Consider the following 20,547-nt stretch of genomic DNA (forward strand, 5'->3'; position numbering starts at 1 on the left):
TTGGATTCTACTGTGTCTATCTCTGTGTATCACTGCATAAAATAAGCCTCATGCTGCCCTTACTGCTGGATGCACAGAGTTAAAATAACATGCCAAATGTCACGGGACAGAAGCATGCCAAATGTCAGGGTTCCACAGAAACATCTCAATAAAATAGAATATCAGTAAAAAGTTTTTTTATTTTTTTTTATTTCAGTAATTCAGTTCAAAATGCGAAACTCATATATTATATTATATTATATTATATTATATTATATATCACACAGAGTGATCTATTTTAAGCGTTTATTTCTTTTATTTTCGATGATGATTATGGCTTACAGCCAATTAAAACCCCAAAATCAGTGTCTCAGAAAATTAGAATCTTACATAAGACCAATTGGTACTTTTGGCAGTGTGGGCAGTGTACCAAGTCCTGCTGGAAAATGAAATGCTCATCTCCATTAATGCCTATCTCTGTCTTTCACTATATAAAATAAGATCCGTGCTTCCCTTATTGTTGGATGCACTGAGATACACTGACAAGCCAAATGTCATGGGACAGGAACTAGTCTTGTGTCTTATGACTTTTGCCATGTTCCATAGAAGCTAAATAACTCTGCACTGTGGGATATACAGGTGCATTTCAAAAAATTAGAATATCTTTAAAAGTTACTTTTTGTTTCAGTAATTCAGTTCAAAATGTGAAACTCATATATTATATAGATGTATTAAACACAGAATAATCTATTTTAAGCTTTATTTATTTTATTGTTGATAATTATGTTTACAGCCAATGAAAAAACAAAAATCAGTGTCTCAGAAAATTAGAATACTATATAAGACGAATTGGTACGTTTGGCAGTGTGGACAGTGTGCCAAATCCTGCTGGAAAATGAAATCCACATCTTTATAAAAGTTGGAAGCATGATGTGCTGTTAAATCTTTGGAGTTGATATTAAATAGTGAACCCACATTAGCAGAGATACTGATTTTTGGGTTTTTATTGGCTGTAAGACATAATCATCAACAATAAAAGAAATAAACGCTTAAAATAGATCACTCTGTGTGTAATACATCTATATAGTATGAGTAACTTTCAATGATTTAAACAAGAAATATTTTTCCTTGTCTGTTGCCATGGGCATTTTTAGTCAGATACCACTGGTCACAATCATTACTACAAACTGCACTGTCTACTCTGTCTACTGTGGGTGGTAATGCCTGCTATGATGTATTTCTTTATTCCTAGTTTACACATCACACTGTGGATTGAGGAATATTAAATGCCTGTGCAATTTCAGAAATAGAATGTCCCATCCATCTGCACCCACTATCAAACCTCACGCCATCTCCATATACTCCATAATTGAAACTGCCTTGCCATGAGCACATGAGCACATGGACAATATTCAACCTCTCTCAAAAGATAACACCTCACAAAGTATAGAAGTTTGGGTGTTTACAAGCCATCCTCTGAGGTAACCATTTGGGTGAGTTTATATACTGGTATCCCATGATTTTTGGCATTTCAATGTATGTAATTTCAGTACAGATCGTTTGATTTGAAAGAAAAATATGCAAAATACAATGAGCTTTAAACTCCACTCCAGACCTCCAGATTACCTGTGTCCATGTCCTCTTCTAAATACTTCCTTCACCCTTTTCTGTCTACTTTTTACTTGATTCTGCTGATTCAAGTAAATTCATATCCTCAGTAAATGTTTTCAGTACTGGTGGAGTTAACTGGCTTATGGATCCACATGAGAACCAGATCGGCAGAATCCAGAAGAGGGCAATTCAAGACCGTATCCAAGCTCAATAAAAACATATTTCTACATACAATGACCTATACACTATATCTCTGTTTATCATCTAAAATTCCCACCACACTCGGACCTCCTCCTGAGCACAGGGCAGCACATCTCTGCTGGGGTCTTCACTAAATAAATAAATACTTTTTAAATGTTTAGTAGCTTTGATTTGTCCTTAACTGACTCACAACTCAACTTTGACCTGAATAGTCCTTACCAGACTACTAACTTGACTATGAATCATCTTTAAACGATTTAACTTCACTCAAATCAACGTATCTATAAGTGACTTAAAACTAGATTTGCAACCCATTGAAAACTTGACTCATCATTCTTAATTTACTTGCAACTCAAATTTGACTTTACTTCAGCATACTCACAAGTTAACTTTGACTCATCCCTAACTGACACACAACTTAAATTATTTGTAACTAAATTGACTCTTGGTCTTTACTAATGCATAACCCAAATATGACTTTATCCTGACTCAAAGTGATTTGTAACTAGACAAATACTTGTCCTTCACTGACACAAAATTACCTTAACTAACTCACAACTCATCTCTGACTCTACCTTAACTAACTCACAACTCATCTCTGACTCTACCATAGCTAACTCACAACTCATCTCTGACTCTACATTAACTAACTCACAACTCATCTCTGACTCTACATTAACTAACTCACAACTCATCTCTGACTCTACCTTAACTAACTCACAACTCATCTCTGACTCTACCATAGCTAACTCACAACTCATCTCTGACTCTACATTAACTAACTCACAACTCATCTCTGACTCTACATTAACTAACTCACAACTCATATCTGACTCTACATTAACTAACTCACAACTCATCTCTGACTCTACATTAACTAAGTCAAGATTAATCTCTGACTCTACCATAGCTAACTCACAACTCATCTCTGACTCTACATTAACTAACTCACAACTCATCTCTGACTCTACATTAACTAACTCACAACTCATCTCTGACTCTACATTAACTAACTCACAACTCATCTCTGACTCTACCTTAACTAACTCACAACTCATCTCTGACTCTACATTAACTAACTCACAACTCATCTCTGACTCTACCTTAACTAAGTCAAGATTCATCTCTGACTCTATCATAGCTAACTCACAACTCATCTCTGACTCTACATTAACTAACTCACAACTCATCTCTGACTCTACATTAACTAACTCACAACTCATCTCTGACTCTAGATTAACTTACTCACAACTCATCTCTGACTCTACATTAACTAACTCACAACTCATCTCTGACTCTACATTAACTAACTCACAACTCATCTCTGACTCTACATTAACTAACTCACAACTCATCTCTGACTCTACATTAACTAACTCACAACTCATCTCTGACTCTACACTAACTAACTCACAACTCATCTCTGACTCTACATTAACTAACTCACAACTCATCTCTGACTCTACCTTAACTAACTCACAACTCATCTCTGACTCTACCTTAACTAACTCACAAGTCATCACTGACTCTACCTTAACTAACTCACAACTCATCTCTGACTCTACCTTAACTAACTCACAACTCATATCTGACTCTACATTAACTAACTCACAACTCATATCTGACTCTACCTTAACTAACTCACAACTCATCTCTGACTCTACATTAACTAACTCACAACTCATCTCTGACTCTACCTTAACTAAGTCAAGATTCATCTCTGACTCTACCATAGCTAACTCACAACTCATCTCTGACTCTACATTAACTAACTCACAACTCATCTCTGACTCTACATTAACTAACTCACAACTCATCTCTGACTCTATCTTAACTAACTCACAAGTTATCACTGACTCTAGATTAACTTACTCACAACTCATCTCTGACTCTACATTAACTAACTCACAACTCATCTCTGACTCTACATTAACTAACTCACAACTCATCTCTGACTCTACCTTAACTAACTCACAACTCATCCCTGACTCTACATTAACTAACTCACAACTCATCTCTGACTCTACCTTAACTAACTCACAACTCATCTCTGACTCTACATTAACTAACTCACAACTCATATCTGACTCTACCTTAACTAACTCACAACTCATCTCTGACTCTACATTAACTAACTCACAACTCATCTCTGACTCTACCTTAACTAACTCACAACTCATCTCTGACTCTACATTAACTAACTCACAACTCATCTCTGACTCTACATTAACTAACTCACAAGTTATCACTGACTCTATCTTAACTAACTCACAAGTTATCACTGACTCTAGATTAACTTACTCACAACTCATCTCTGACTCTACATTAACTAACTCACAACTCATCTCTGACTCTACATTAACTAACTCACAACTCATCTCTGACTCTACATTAACTAACTCACAACTCATCTCTGACTCTACATCAACTAAGTCACAACTCATCTTTGACTCTACACTAACTAACTCACAACTCATCTCTGACTCTACATTAACTAACTCACAACTCATCTCTGACTCTACCTTAACTAACCCACAACTCATCTCTGACTCTACATTAACTAACTCACAACTCATCTCTGACTCTATCTTAACTAACTCACAAGTTATCACTGACTCTAGATTAACTTACTCACAACTCATCTCTGACTCTACATTAACTAACTCACAACTCATCTCTGACTCTACATCAACTAAGTCACAACTCATCTTTGACTCTACACTAACTAACTCACAACTCATCTCTGACTCTACATTAACTAAGTCACAACTCATCTTTGACTCTACACTAACTAACTCACAACTCATCTCTGACTCTACATTAACTAAGTCACAACTCATCTTTGACTCTACACTAACTAACTCCTATCTGACTCTACCTTAACTAAGTCACAACTCATCTTTGACTCTACACTAACTAACTCCTATCTGAATATACCTTAACTAACTTACAACTCAACTTTGACTTGTGTTTAACTGACACAATACAGAGCGTGTCCTTAGGTTTGACTCAGCTTTCCGCTGTCTTTAACTGACTTGTGACTCAACTTGGACTTAATTGTGTCCTAAACTGACACAATTTAGTATTTATCTAGTTACAAATCAGTTTGAGTCAGGATTAAGTCGTATTTAATTTATGCATCGGTAAAGTAAAGTAAGGAGTCAATAATAAGTTTTGTGTCAGTTAAGGATGAGTCAAAGTAAACCTTTGAGTATGCTGAAGTAAAGTCAAATTTGAGTTGCAAGTAAATTAAGAATGAGTCATGTTTTAATGGTTTGTGAGTCTAGTTCTAAATCAGTTGAAGATAACTTTAACTTGTCCTTAATTGACTTGTAATTAGACACAGACTTGTCCTTAACTGACACAATTCATCCTGAGTTTGTCCTCAGGTTTTCACTGTCTTTAACTGACTACTGACTCAACTTGGACTTGTCCTAAAGTGACTTACAACTTGACTATTCTTTAATCAACATATGATAAGCGACTTAACTGACTCACAACTCAATTTGGTCTGAACCTAAATTGACTTACAGCTTAGGCTTGTTCTGACCTGTTACTTTACTCATGCCCTTCCTTGAATGACTTAAGTGACTCAACATGAACTTGATCTTTCTTACATAAAGTTAAATTATTCTTAAATGTCTTGCAACTCCACCCTTACTTGACTTACAACTCAGTTCAGTTCAAAATGACTTGCAACTCAACTTTTACTCTCTCTGAACTGACTAACTACATGACCACAATTCTCTCTCAAATTCTCCCTTGTAATTTGACTCAGACACGTCCTGAAATGACTTGGACTTGGTTTCAGTAAAGTATTTGGAGACACACTGCTGTCAGCATCACTGAGCTCCAACATGAAATCATATTTCTATATAATTTGAGTTTAATACTCAGAAGAGTTCACATAAAGTTATTTTTATTCCCATATTTACAGAATTTAATATGATTTCCGTTTAACGTTTAACATTTCCCACCTCCTCACTCCAGCTTCATACAGTCCTCAACCATTTAATTAATAAATACTTTGGTACCACTTTATAATAAGACTACCTTTATAACGGGTTTATTAATGATTTATAAAGGATTTTATTAATATTTATTAATTAGGTTGCAAATACTTTAAAACCTATTAATAAGCAGTTAATAAATATATAACAACACAAATAAAAGTGGCAACACTGAGCTGATTTGCAAAATATTATTTCTACACTCATTTATCCTGTCAAATCTCAGATCTTTCTAGATCCTGATCGTACTTTGTTCTTTTCATCAATCAGCTATTAAAAATGTAATACTAATACTGTATATTTGTAATTATGTTTAACTAATTACTTTAAATGTAATTTAATTAAGTTGAATTAAATAACTAATTAACAACGTCTCACTGATGCCTTTTTTTTTATTGATATGTTGTAACCGCTTATCAAACGCTTTTAAGGCATTTACAAACTAATCGATAATAATTAATAATCTAATTTATAAACCATTTATAATCCCTTTATAAGTGGTACCCATACTTTTAAATTAATATAAACTTAAATGTTAAGCAGAAATTCTTATTAAGACTTGAATAATTTAAAAAAAAGGACCTGTTTAACATAAAACGCTTACTTTTTTTTGACCATGCCTACGTCTGACTCCTATAGAGCACTACACACACACACACACACACACACACACACACACACAGTGACAGTTTCACACACTGCAGTAGCGAGGTCTGCTACTGTAGGAGGTTAATGCTGGTGGGTTTCAGCATGAGCTCACAGAGCTCATTTGTTCACACTTCAGCTTACACAGCTTTAAACACACCAAACCCAGAGAGAAGAAAAGCAGGTGGTTTACACACACACACACACCTACCCATACACACACACACACACACACACACAACAGACAGACACACACACACAGAGCCAAAGATAATTACTGCAGTTTGCCAACAGGAGAGATACTTGACTTTCACTTTCAAAACAACAAAACACAGCTAATACACACATACCCACACACACACACACTTACAAACTCACTCCAGGGTGTGTTGGTGACAGTAGTCGCTAGGACCCCTTCATTTCTTCCAGTATTTTCTATAGTCCCTCACTGTTAAAGCCCAGAATGATGAAACTCCACAGAAAGACAGAGAGAGAGAGAGAGAGAGAGAGAGAGAGAGCAGCTGAGAGAAGAGAAAAGAAAGGCAGAAAAATGAGGGAAGACAAATGAGCCCTTCCCCACATCCAGCAGGATTGATTACGAGCGTCTGCCTACACTCCTTCACTTTCTCATTCCCTCCCCTACGTTCTCTCTCCCTTCATTTCCCCTCTCTCCCTCTCTCTATCTCTCGCTTATTTTTTCTTTATCCCATTCTCTCATCTCTTGTATTTTTTCTCTTCTCTCTTTTTCACTTTATCTCGTTCTTTTCTTTCTTATCTCTTGTCTTTTGTTTCTCTTTTACACTCTTTCACTCTCTTTTCTCTATCTCTAACCTCACGCTCTTTCTCTCTCATGTTTCTCTCTCTCTCTCTCTCTCTCTCTGTTTCTCTCATCTCTTTACCTCTCTTTCAGTAACTTGAGACTCATCTTGGACGTGAGACACTTGAAATACGACTCTGACTTCAGAAACTAGAGACTCGACTCAGGAGCACTCAGGACTCGTCTTGGTTTCTCACGCTAGAGACACCTGAGACTCATCCTGGTCTCACACCTGAAAGACGGGAAACTCTTTCATTCAATTTCTCTCGCTCACTCTACTCTTTTCTCTTCTTCATAATTCAATTATATCTCCCTTTCTCTCTCAGCTATTTTCCACTCTTTGTTCCATCTCTTTTCTTATTTTTCATTTCTCTCTCTCGTTCTCTGCCTACACAGCTGGCCACCAACGTCAATAGATGTTAATTTGAGGTTGAATGTTGGTCATGACGTCAGATGACTAAAATTTTATGTCAGGGAAACTTCTAATACTGTTACGTACCTGCAGGGTAATCTTTCATTTTGTTCTCTTTCTTGTTCACCATTTCTCTAAAATCTCTCTCTTTCTATATCTTTCTAATCTTTCTTTATTCTTCCCGTTACAGGTCAGGGTCAGAAAACAAGAAAAAGAAATCCATTTCCATAACCATGTCTCTTGAGGCATACAACACACACACACACACACACACACAAGGCTGTGTCCGAACTCTTGAAGGCCGTTATGAGGTTACAGTAACAAATGCTCTCCTGTTGTTGTTTTATTGATTTGGCTACTTGGACTTCAGTCTCACTCAAATCTCATGGTGGCTGGAGTCTCAGACTGACCCCGGCCTGAACTCACCCGTGACTCGACTCAGACACGCCCTCAACTCACGTGCTAACTCAGATTAGAGCGAGTCGATTAAGGACAAGCTGCCAATCGAATTTTCAATTTCGTGACTCACCGATATGCAAATTAACTTGGACTAATCTCAGTCTAGACTCGTCCTTAATGTACGCAGAGCTATGACTTTGACTCTTCCTTAACTAAATTTGTGTCCAAAACAACTAAACAATTGATCTGCAACTCAATTTGGAAACATCCTGAACTGACAATTGACTGAATTTAGTCATTGACTTGACCTTGCACTTAACTGACCCATAACTCAGATTTAATAACTGACTATTAAAATAACTTTTAAACTCAATAATCAAATTCGGCAAACTGGATGTGCCCTTAATTGGTGCCCAATTTGATTTGGACTCATCCTTTACTGGCCTTTAAATCCCCCTTAATTGACTTGGACTAGTGAAGAGGCTCCTAATGGGATTTTTCGTGAAATGACTCATAACTTCACTCAGACTGTTAACCTGACTCATTGTTAACACTTAAAAGTAATAAATAAATAAATTCCTTTTGCTCGCTTATTTTTCCAAATTCATTTGCTATTTTTGTGGCAGAATTATTGAATCTTAACCCGCAGACTAACCAAAAAAATTGTGCAATTTTGTCTTTTTTCTTTCAAACACTGTACATACTATATCAAGCTATCCACATTTTACTTTACTTTTTTAAAATGTGCCTTTTAGTACAGAATTTTACATCACAAGACTCCAAAAGACATGACTCAAACTTTGCAGACTTAATTCAGTCTTCTGAGACAACTCAAAATTCAATCTTACTCCAGAGATTTGAGACTTAAATAAGATTCCTGTGACTAGGAACTCAAATTGAATACGATTATTGAGGCTTACCCAAGGCTGGACCCAAGAGACTTAAAACATCACAGAACTCAAACTAGAGACTCGACTTGCACCCCAGAGACTCAAGACTCATATTGGACTTAATCAAGAGTCTTAAACTCATTTCTATGCCAAGAGACTACAGACTAGACTTACACCCCAGATATTTGAGACTTATCTTTGACTCAAACTGCAGAGATGCCACACTCAACTACGGAAACTTGAGACTAGAATCAAACAGGCATCCATTACAACATGATACTCATTTTACAACTGAGAGACTCAAAACTTAAATCTGAATTTATAATCTTGGATTTTACTTGACCTATCTTGGTCTCACCATAGGCACCTGAAACTTAACTCTGTCTCCAGAGACAACAAAATTGACCTACAACTCAGATTTTTAAAACTTACCTTGGACTCACACCCTAGTGACTCAAGACTCCAGAGAAAGTAGTTTTGACTTGTACCCTAGAGACTCACCTTGAACTTGCACTTGAGATACGTCAGACTGCAGAGACTTAAGACTCAACTCAAACAGGAGACTTTACACTTGACTCAGACTGCAGAGACTTGAGACTTAGCTCAGACTGCAAAAACTTGAGACTTGGCTCAGACTGCAGAGACTTGAGACTCAGCTCAGACTGAGAGACATGAGACTCGGCTCAGACTGAAGAGACTTGAGACTCGGCTCAGACTGAAGAGACTTGAGACTCGGCTCAGACTGCAGAGACTTGAGACTCAGCTCAGACTACAGAGACTTGAGACTCGGCTTAGACTGCAGAGACTTGAGACTCAGCTCAGACTGAAGAGACTTGAGACTCAAATCAGACTGCAGAGACTTAAGACTCGGCTCAGACTGCAGAGACTTGATACTCAGCTCAGACTGAAAAGACTTGAGACTCGGCTCAGACTGAAGAGTCTTCAGACTCGGCTCAGACTGCAACGACTTGAGACTCGGCTCAGACTGCAGAGACATGACACTCGGCTCAGACTGCAGAGACTTGAGACTCAGATCAGACTGCAGAGACTTGAGACTCGGCTCAGTCTGCAGAGACTTGAGACTCGGCTTAGACTGAAGAGACTTGAGACTCGGCTCACAGTGCAGAGACTTGGGACTCGGCTCAGACTGAAGAGACTTGAGACACGACTCGACTTGCAGATGAGACTACAATACATATTCTTGACTCAGACACGTATGTATGTGACTGAGCATCCCTGACACACACACACAAACACACACACATACACACACACACCCATTTGATTTCTACCACCAGCATATCTTTCTCACTCTGCGTTTAAGTATATGCATATACATTGAGAGGCACGGGGAAAAAACACACACACACACACACACACACTGCAACTTATTAGACATACAAACACGCATGCATGTATGCATGCCTGTACAAGTGCTCGGACATACCTTATTTACATCTAAACACACACACACACACACACACCCTTGCAAGCAGTCCCAGTACAAATACAAAAATATGTCAGAAAAAGCAAGTGTGAAAACACACACACACAATAAAAACACACACTTACGAGTCAGCAGGGTCTCCCAGACTTATCAGTGTAGTAGTGACGCTGCGTGTTGGGGCAGAGCCTCCTGGTGGAGCTGCACCGTGGGGCTCAGTCTATTCAAAGCGCAGTGCCGTGCTCTTGTTCCTGTATTTCCTCTTATCGCTCTTTGAGCTCAGCTCTGATACATCCAGCACCTTCTTCCCCTATTCCCCCACCACCACAGCCCCCTAACAGCTCAAACACTCACTCACTCACATACGCTCACTCACCTGCACAGCACAGCGGCACTCACTCACACACACACGCATGCACCGAACACGCAGGCTGCGCGGAGACTGAGCGAGCGGCTGCAGAGCAAAGACCAGCGCGGGAGGAGAGGGGGAAGGAGGGGGGGAGAGAGAGAGAGAGAGAGAGAGAGAGAGAGAGAGAGAGAGAGATGACAAGTAAGAGAAAGAGAGTAGGGGGAGACAGAGACTGTTAAAAAAAAGAAACAGAGAGAGAGAAAGAAAGAGAGGACAAGGAAGAGAGAGAGAGAGGGGGAGACAGAGACTGTTAAAATAAAAGAAATAGAAATAATAAAGAATAAAGAGAGAGAGAGAAAGAGAGAGAGGAGAGGATGGATGAGATGGAGAGATAGGTGGGGCAGTGTGTGTGTGTGTGTGTGTGTGTGTGTGTGTCTTCAGAGAAGAAAAAGAGAGAAAAGCATGAGAGAGCCACACAAGATAAAACAGTGTGCTGTATGTGAGTGAGTATGTATATAAGCGAGCAAGTGTGTGTGTGTAAGTGTGTGTGTGTAAGTGTGTGTGTGTGTGTGTGTGTGTGTGTCAGAGTCCAGTCATTCACAGCTCTTGTCTGCATGTCGTGAGTCAGACAGCCAGTAGGACAAGATCACTCGTTACAGCAGCTCAAATTAACGTGAGCTCCACCCCCCCACTGACCACAGCAGCAAACACAGCTGCACTCAGCTCTCAATCTATACACCTCCATACACACCACAACCTACCTGCTCACACACACAGTAAACTGATCACAAATAGATACTACCTCCCGGGATGAATTGGAAACACCCACACATAATTAAGTTGTAAGGTGCTATCATGTGAGGAAGATTAAACACTGGTCAGTATGCTCATAGTAAGTAGACGTGAATTAAGGGAGTTTGAGTAAGGCGCGATAGGTTACACAGCCAATTAGCCAACCCACTATCACTAGTGATGCCCCAACACCAGGAGAGTAAAGACTAGCACAGGCCTCCTCCGATACAAGTGAAGTCAGACTCCACGTCTTTTCAAACTGCTGCTGATGCAGCATTACCAAGTATCATCACAGTGCTCTTGGAGGAAAGCGCAGCGACTCGGTTCTAATACATCAGCTCACAGACGCAACCTTGTGCTGATCCACATCACCCTTTGGAGTGATGAGAGGAGAAAGAGCGCCATCTACCCACCCAGAGAGAACAAAGCCAATTGTGCTTTCTCAGGGCTCTGGGTGGGTGATGGCGAGCTACATGAACAGGATTCGAACCAGCGATCTTCTGATCATAGTGGCAGCGCTTTAGTCCGCTGGAACAATCATAGTCAGGATATTTCATTTTTGAAGTTGTGTGATTTACAGTCTAACATAGCTCGATCCACATTTACCGTTCTGGTTCGCAAACAATTTTGAACAGTTTGCTGCATTTTCACCAATAAAAGTAGGTTACCAGGTAACCAGAAATATTTATTTACAGCAAGAACTGAAGAATACTAGGTTCTTCCTGAAAAGCACCACGGTTCAGAGTCCAAACAAAACTTATTTTGGTAGAAAAGTGCTGTCAGTCACATGTGTACTGGGAATACATCACAGAAGGTATTACCACCCACGGTGGACAACACAGTGGATGATAATGAATGTTATTATTTAATTAATAAAAATAATTTTTTATTGTGTTGCAGTAGTGTATTCTTAAAAAAATAAATAAATATATATATATATATATATATATATATATATATATATATATATATATATATAATTCAATGTTTTGACATATTGCCAAGAGTATCGTTATCATGAAAATACCATGACATATTGTGATATTATTTTTTTAGGGTCATATCACCTGCCTCTAGTGGACAGACCTCAAAAAGTCCAGTACAGCAAAATGGCTATAAGCCGTTTTTTTCCCAACAAAATAAGCAAAAATCTAGCAAAAAGCTGTGGTACTTTTTTTTTTTTTTTTGGCCCGCCACCACCCCCCTCTTCGGAGGACTATTAGTACTTTATTTTTTATTTATTTGATTATGTACACATTACAACAGTTACTAGTTTCTGTTTTTTTATGTGGGTTTTTTTGTCTTTTGTGAGTACAGTTAAGGGGGTTTACAATTACAGGGATTTGGGGGAGGGTGCTGGGAGATGAAGAAAAGGGGATAATTGGGGGAAGATGAGATAACAGGGGAAAAAAAGGAATAGAAAAGAAGTTTGAAAGCAAGACTGATAGAGATAGGAAGAAAAAAAAAAGTAATAATAAAGTAATAATAAAACCCCTGGATGGTAACCAAACTTTTGCTTTGGGCCTTTTGTGAAACTCGTGCATACTTGGTAGAACAAGTGCACAGACAGGAAACAAATAAAAGCACCCACTGTCATGAAATGAGTCACAACAACACAGTGTGTATACATCTGTGTGTGTGTGTGCGAGAGTGTGTGTGTGTGTGTTTCTGGCCTTTTCCACTCTGCTGTAAGAGGATTTCAGCTTACTGACCGTTTAGTTTTAATAGGTGGTTATAAAAAAAAAAAGTCCTGGTGCATTACATTGCATGTGCACGCGCACACACACACACACCCATCAGTCATGGTCTCGTTGCTTGATGTTTAGCTGTCATGGTCTAGCGAAGAAATTATACAGCCTTCATTATAGGCTGCATCTCCAGACAAGCAAGCATGCACACACACACACGCACACACACACACACCTATTAACACAATTGTTTGTCATGCTGTTATGGCCTGGACTCAAACCACTACACTAATCACCCTGTTGCTGCAGTGGCCACGAGACACCAAAACTAGCTTAAATCCCTGCGCACACACACACACTCACACACTTACGTGCACACACTCACACACACTTACGTGCACTCACTCACACACACTTACGTGCCCTCGCACAAACACTCGTGCACACCCCTTGGCTCTGCTCTGATCCTCTTTGATCCCTGAGCGAGGGGTCAGGAGGCAGATGGGCGGTGTTGAGTTCCACTGTTACGTAACTCCTGGCTTACATCAGCAGGATGTCACACTGAGAGATTTAGACTGAACCCACACTGATCTGAGATCAGCTCAAACACACACACACACACTCACACACCTTGACACCACTGTTGACATCACAGTTCCTCATCACTGTGATCCAGGATAAAGCCCTAACCCTTTAAACATCAGCACTGTGTCACAACAGCATGTGGAGCTCAAAATTCATCTATGTTTTAAAAAAAAAGCATATATGAGCACTTTATAGTATATTTATAATTATAGACTGTAGTTATGTATCTGTTTCACTGTATACTTTATTATTATCCTACTTTCACACTGTTCTTAATACCCAGGACCCCACAGGAGAGAAAACCACCACAGAGCAGCTATTTTTATTATTATTTGGGTGGTGGGTCGTGATTCTTAGCACTGCAGTGAGTAACACTTAATTGTACTTTAAACATATTGAGAAACGTCTAAGTATGCTGTAAACATACTAACAGATGTATGTACTTACTTAAAATATATTAAAAGTACATTAAAAAATCATGCTTTCATCAAATGTTTGAACGAAACTTTGATCATACTTTTTAAAAAGTACAATATAGTGTATTAAAAAATATATATATATAAAAAACTATGAAATACACTTTTAGTTAAATGTAATTCAATATACTTCTAAAATACTTACAGTTACAGTAAAATACTTTAAGTTACAGTAGTTCACTTAAAGTACAATGTATCATGACTTTTTAGCAAGTAAATTAAATTCCAACTACTAATTTAAAAATTCAAAAATTTAAATTTTTAATGTAAAAATTGTACTACCATATAATAAAATCTATTTTTTATACCCAACAACGTATACTAGAAGTGTTCTACTTACAAAAGATAAAAACAAGCAGCATATTGTAATGAAAGGAGCAGACGGGAGGCGGACGTAAAAGCGGGTAAGACAGACGAATTTATTAAATAACAAATAAACAAACAAACAAATAAGGAGTAAATGAGAAAATATGAAAACATAAACAGGGAAACAAACCAAGAACTAAATCTAGACAGATAATAACTAAACAGGGCTGGGGATATATATACAAGGAAAATAAACGTAAATACAAACAAGAAATAAACAAGGAAACAAACTAGAGAAATAAACAGAGAATAACTAATAAACAAAGAACTATGGGACGTGGAGATAAACTACTAGAAACGTGGCAAGACAAACGACAGTGGAAGGTGCAAAGACCGACAGCAAACATAGATTAACAGTTACTATTTATACTAACATGAAACGATGAACACCTGGGGAAGGGGCGGAGCTACAAATTACAGACATGTGACGGAAAACTACTGGCGAAACACACTAGGAAACGCTGAAACACAGGGGAACAGAGCGAGGCCGTGACACATATTTGTACTCACATATATTTAACATCAATTCTTAGTACATTTCTAATATACCTGGTGTATAATAAATAGTGATACAGTTGTAATACTCTACTCATTAAATGTATTATAATTTTACTGTAAGCATTTTTAAAAATATGGTGTTACATACACAAAGAAGTAAAGTAGTATGTTTGAATGTTGCTTAAGTATATTTAAAATAGTTCATTTTAGTCCAGTTAAGTACACTTTAAGCACAGTTTAAGACTTTTTACGACTTTTGTACTGTTTTCATACAATTAAAGCACGCCCCACTTTTAATTTTCTTATTTCTAAAAAAAGTTTAAAATATCCAATAAAGTTCTTTCCACTTTTCCAAAAATTACAATTATATATATTTAAGTTTGAAGCCTGAAATTTGGCAAAAGGTTAAAAAAGTTCAAGGGGGTCGAAAACTTTTGCACTGTATATAATTACAGAACTACATGTTGCAACATCAAGTGCATCTGTTGTTACCTTTTGGACGGTAGACTATTCTCATCACAGCGGTGACACTTAAACGCTGGCGTGAGTGGCACTGGTACGGGTGTATAACGGTCACAGCGGTGTTGTTGTGTTGCTGTGTCATTGCTAAGTTAAGAGACTCTCCATCCTGCCGAGAGCGATTCTGTGGTCAGAAAGAGGATGTCTGACACAAACTGTGTACAAACAGAGGGGCTGCAGTTTCTTTTACTTGCATATTTATTATCCTGCGTTACAGACAATACGCAGGGTCCAACGCTACTGTAAAACCAGGGACAGAGGCAATACACCCATCCCGACTGGACCTGTTTGAGCAATTTGCTGCTCAGACACATCCTGCTCACAGTTCACATTTAATAAACTGAGAGAGCATGTAACTACGGAGGCCCACCACCTGAGAGTGTGTGGGGGGCTGTCTGCAACTACCACTATGCAAGCTGACCTTAATCATAGCAACCTTTCTTCTGGCAGTGGCAGTAAATGCTGGTTGTCTTGTGTGTGTGTCTTGCTTTAATTCATGTTCAGGACAAAATATCTTTCTGCTAAAGAATAAAACAGTGACAAAATAGACATTTTATACAGTTTATAGCCACTACTGAAGAAAGGAGATCAGAGAGAGTGTCCAAACCTATGGCTGTTGATATTTTTCCATTTGGGTACCACTTTAAAATTAGACTACCTTTATAAAAGGTTTATTAATGGTTTACAATTAGTTAATTAATGGTTACTAATTAGGTCGTAAATTCCTTAAAAATCATCATTAATAATCAGTCATAACACATAATTAGAAAGGGCAACAATATAGATGGCTGTGGGTTCACTGTTTGGCAAACAACAGGCCATTGTTGCTCTTTCTACGTATGTGTTATAACTGACTATTAATGATGATTTTTAAGGCATTTACAACCTAATTAGTAACCATTAATAAACTAATTGTAAACCATTTATAAACGCTTTATAAAACCATTCCAAATGATCCAGAATGCAGCAGCACGTCTGGTCTTCAACCAACCAAAACGGGCACATGTCACCCCACTGCTCATTGAGCTCCAGTGGCTACCAGTTGATGCTCGCATCAAATTCAAAGCTCTTACAATTGCCTACAAGGTGATGACAGAACAGCTCCTTCCTACCTGCACTGATCACTCCTAAAGGCTTACGCTACCTCCCGGCCACTGCGCTCCTCCAATGAACTTTGCCTCGCTTTACCAAACAAACATTCACACAAAGCAATCCAGACTGTTCTCATACAGAGTTCCCCAATGGTGGAACAAACTACCTTCTACTACCAGATCAGGAGAATCTCTCGCTATCTTTAAGAGACTCCTGAAGACAGAGCTCTTCAAAGAGCACTTACTCTCCTAACACCTCTAACTAACTACCTTCTACTACCAGATCAGGAAAATCTCTCACTATCTTCAATAAACTCCTGAAGACAGAGCTCTTCAAAGAGCACTTACTCTCCTAACACCTCTAACTAACTACCTTCTACTACCAGATCAGGAGAATCTCTCGCTATCTTTAAGAGACTCCTGAAGACAGAGCTCTTCAAAGAGCACTTACTCTCCTAAAACCTCTAACTAACTACCTTCTACTACCAGATCAGGAGAATCTCTCACTATCTTTAATAAACTCCTGAAGACAGAGCTCTTCAAAGAGCACTTACTCTCCTAACACCTCTAACTAACTACCTTCTACTACCAGATCAGGAAAATCTCTCACTATCTTCAATAAACTCCTGAAGACTGAGCTCTTCAAATAGCACTTACTCTCTTAACACCTCTAACACACTAACGACTTCTAACCTCATTTCCTTCTTACCTTCCTTCAATCCTCTATCCCATTTTTCCCTTTGACCTCCTTTAGGCCCTATCTAAAGATGATTTTACTTTTAAACTTCTATTACTTTTGTACTTGACTATTGTAACAATAGCATCTGCCAAATGTAATGTAATGTATAAAGGTAGTCTTATTTTAAAGTGGTACCTCCATTTGTTGTGTTGCAAAATAATAACAGGGCCGCTCACAGTGTCTCATCAGTGGCTGTAGCCAAGCTAACTTAAAAAAGATGAGAATATTAAGTAAAAACAAACTGGAGAACTGTGCATTATTTCATGCCAGATACAAGCCTTATCCAACATTTCTACCATGGCATTAGCATGCTAGTCATCAGGCTTGTCCCACTTAACTAATACTGCATTAGCATGCCAGTGACAGGGAATGTCCAATCTTTCTACTGTGGTGTTATGATATATATATAAGCCAGTGGCCAGGCATTGCTAATGTGGCGTTAGCATGTTATTTATTGGATTCATGCAACATTGCTACTTTGACATTAGTATGCCAGTGATCAGGCTGGCCCACATCGCTAATATAGCATTAGCTACATCCAACTTTGCTACTGTAGACGTAGCATGTTTTTGATGCAGGTTTGATGCAGGTCCTGTAGATGCTCTTTATTTCTAAATGTGGGTATTCTGCTATTCTTACAATATATCAAAATAGGCTACAATAACTTGTTAATTTGGGGGAAAAGTTAACCAAAATTAGCTCAGAAAAAAAAAAAAACTAATTAATGTATTTTCACACTATAAGGCACACTTAAAATCCTTTAATTTTCACAAAAATCAACAGTGCGCCTTATAATCCGGTGCACCTTATGTATGAATTTTACCAGTCAGGTATTAAGGAGCAGTAAATCCACTCAGATAAAGTACAGCATTATATGGGTGAGATTCAGTGAAGTTTCTCCAGCACTGAGGCTGGAGCTGTATTAGCATGAGCTGCTAACTGCAGCGCTAATTGTTTTAACGTTCACAGGTGAGTACTGTATATCGGACTGCAGTCTGCATGTTTACCATTTAAAAGAAGCGCTGTGGGATGAACCGCTAGCTGATAGCACCCTGGCTTACCAGAACACTCAGGATTCCTCAGTGTAGTGCTGTCGATCTGCATTTACTAGCTCTAAGAGCTGCTAACCTCAGCTAGCGCTGATGCTAACCATGGCAAAGGTTATGGTTATGGTTACTCATCCAAATAAGCAGTTTTTAGGAGAGTAATCTGTGTAGATTAACATCCAGTGCTCGTTTGACTTTGAAAAGTTAATGTTTTTTTTTTAAGAATTAAAGTTTTGTAATGGCGAGACCTGCTGAATTAGAAGGGAAACATGGCGACACCCTTGTTCCTTACTATTGTCACTTAAAATGTGCCTTATAATAATCTGGTGCATCTCATGTATAAAAACAGGCCAGAAAATAGACGTTCATTGATTGTATTGATGCCGGATAACACAGCACACTTCCAGAGAAAACTTAATACAACAGCTATTTTAATACTTTTCTATATCTATAATTTGATGCACATCCAGATAAACAGAATTGTAACCCGTTCTTTTAGCAATGATTGTACCCTCAAAATACTTTTTAAAGTATACTGTGATACAAACATTACCATTATCACATTGTCAAGCTCTAGTGGACATTCTTAATATAATGCAAGAGGTGCTAATGTTATGGCTGATTGTTGTATATCCTATGTATTATATACACTGGCTGGACAAAAAAAAAATCGCCAACGACAAAAAAAAAGGTCACTCTAATATTTGGTTGGAGCGCCTTTAGCTTTGATTGCAGCACACTGCATTCACTGTGGCATTGTTTCAATAAGCTTCTGCAATGTCACAAGATTCATTTCAATCCAGTGTTGCATTCATTTTTCACCAAGATCTTGCAGCAGCATTGATGATGGTAGAGTCTGACCAACCGCTTCACAAAGCCGCTCTTCTCCATCCAGCACATCCCAAAGATTCTCAATGAGGTTAAGATCTGGACTCTGTGGTGAACTCTCTCAATCCATGTGTGAAAATGATGATCTCATGCTCCCTGAATCACTCTTTCACAATTCCAGCCCCATAAATCCTGACATTATCATCTTGGAATATACCCGTACCATCATGGAAGAAAAAAAATATCCATTGATGGAATAACCTGGTCTATATTCAGTATATTCAGGTAGTCAGCAGACCTCATTCTTTCAGCACATACTGTTGCTGAACCCAGACCTGGCCATCATTTACTTAGTTAAATCCAGGTGGAGACTTTTTTTTTGTCCAGGCAGTGAATAAAAATGTTTTAAACACAGATATCCAGGTCATATAAGTTATTTTTCCGGTAAAAACTACAGCAGACTCAGCTCTACAGGAGTCTGATTAACATTTCACACAAAGACAATGGCAGCCAAATTTCTACATTTGCTTTGCTCTTTGATTAGGCAAAGACAGGATCTGTAAGCAAGTGAAAAAGCCAGCACTTAAAAGGCGGAGAAGACTTTGATCCAGCCCCCCCAAAGAGAAGACAAAAAGTCTTCTCAGATGAAATAGTAATGGATTTAAGTGTAAGGGGAAAACGGCGTACTTTAAACTTTATCTGATCAAACTGCAGCACTGGCAGCGGAGCTAATCAACAACGCCACTGCATCTCACAGCCCTAAATGGAAAAATTAGCTACCCTGAGACATACACATACACACATTATGCAGGAGCAAAGCGGCTGAGATCCACTGGTTGGTATGTATGTGTGTGTGTGAGTGTGTGTGTGAGTGTGTCTGAGTGTAAGTGCGCTCTGTGTGACTGTGATTGCTCTGTGTTCTGAGAAAGCAGCAGATACAGTTTTCAGTGTTTCAAATTAAACTAAAATTTAATATACTGCATACACAGCAAAGGAAAATAAGGTACCCAAACCATGTTAAAGTAGAGATACCTGAGGTAAATTATTAGTCCAGTATGAGTGAAGGCGGAACTATGACCTATAAGTACATTCTGTACCTTCTGTAACGCTACAGACAAAACTAAGGTGAATGAGGTAAAAAGTAGATAAGGCTTTAATACTA

The 20,547-nt window shown here is 38.3% G+C and overlaps 1 protein-coding gene across 7 annotated transcripts in view; it reads right to left on the bottom strand.

Annotated features, from left to right (window-relative positions):
- inpp4b (inositol polyphosphate-4-phosphatase type II B) overlaps nt 1-20,547 on the bottom strand; it is a 446,954-nt gene that overhangs the window by 259,823 nt on the left and 166,584 nt on the right. Inside the window, exon 1 of one of the 7 annotated variants that reach the window (XM_049481675.1) lies at nt 10,537-10,868. The exons of the other annotated variants lie outside the window; for them this stretch is intronic. The gene's annotated coding sequence lies outside the window, so the exon portion shown is untranslated. Of the gene's footprint in view, nt 1-10,536; nt 10,869-20,547 lie in introns of those variants that run through there. 7 annotated transcript variants of the gene reach the window in all.

Source organism: Astyanax mexicanus, chromosome 7, assembly GCF_023375975.1.
Source record: "Astyanax mexicanus isolate ESR-SI-001 chromosome 7, AstMex3_surface, whole genome shotgun sequence".
NCBI classification, from domain to species: domain Eukaryota; kingdom Metazoa; phylum Chordata; class Actinopteri; order Characiformes; family Acestrorhamphidae; genus Astyanax; species Astyanax mexicanus.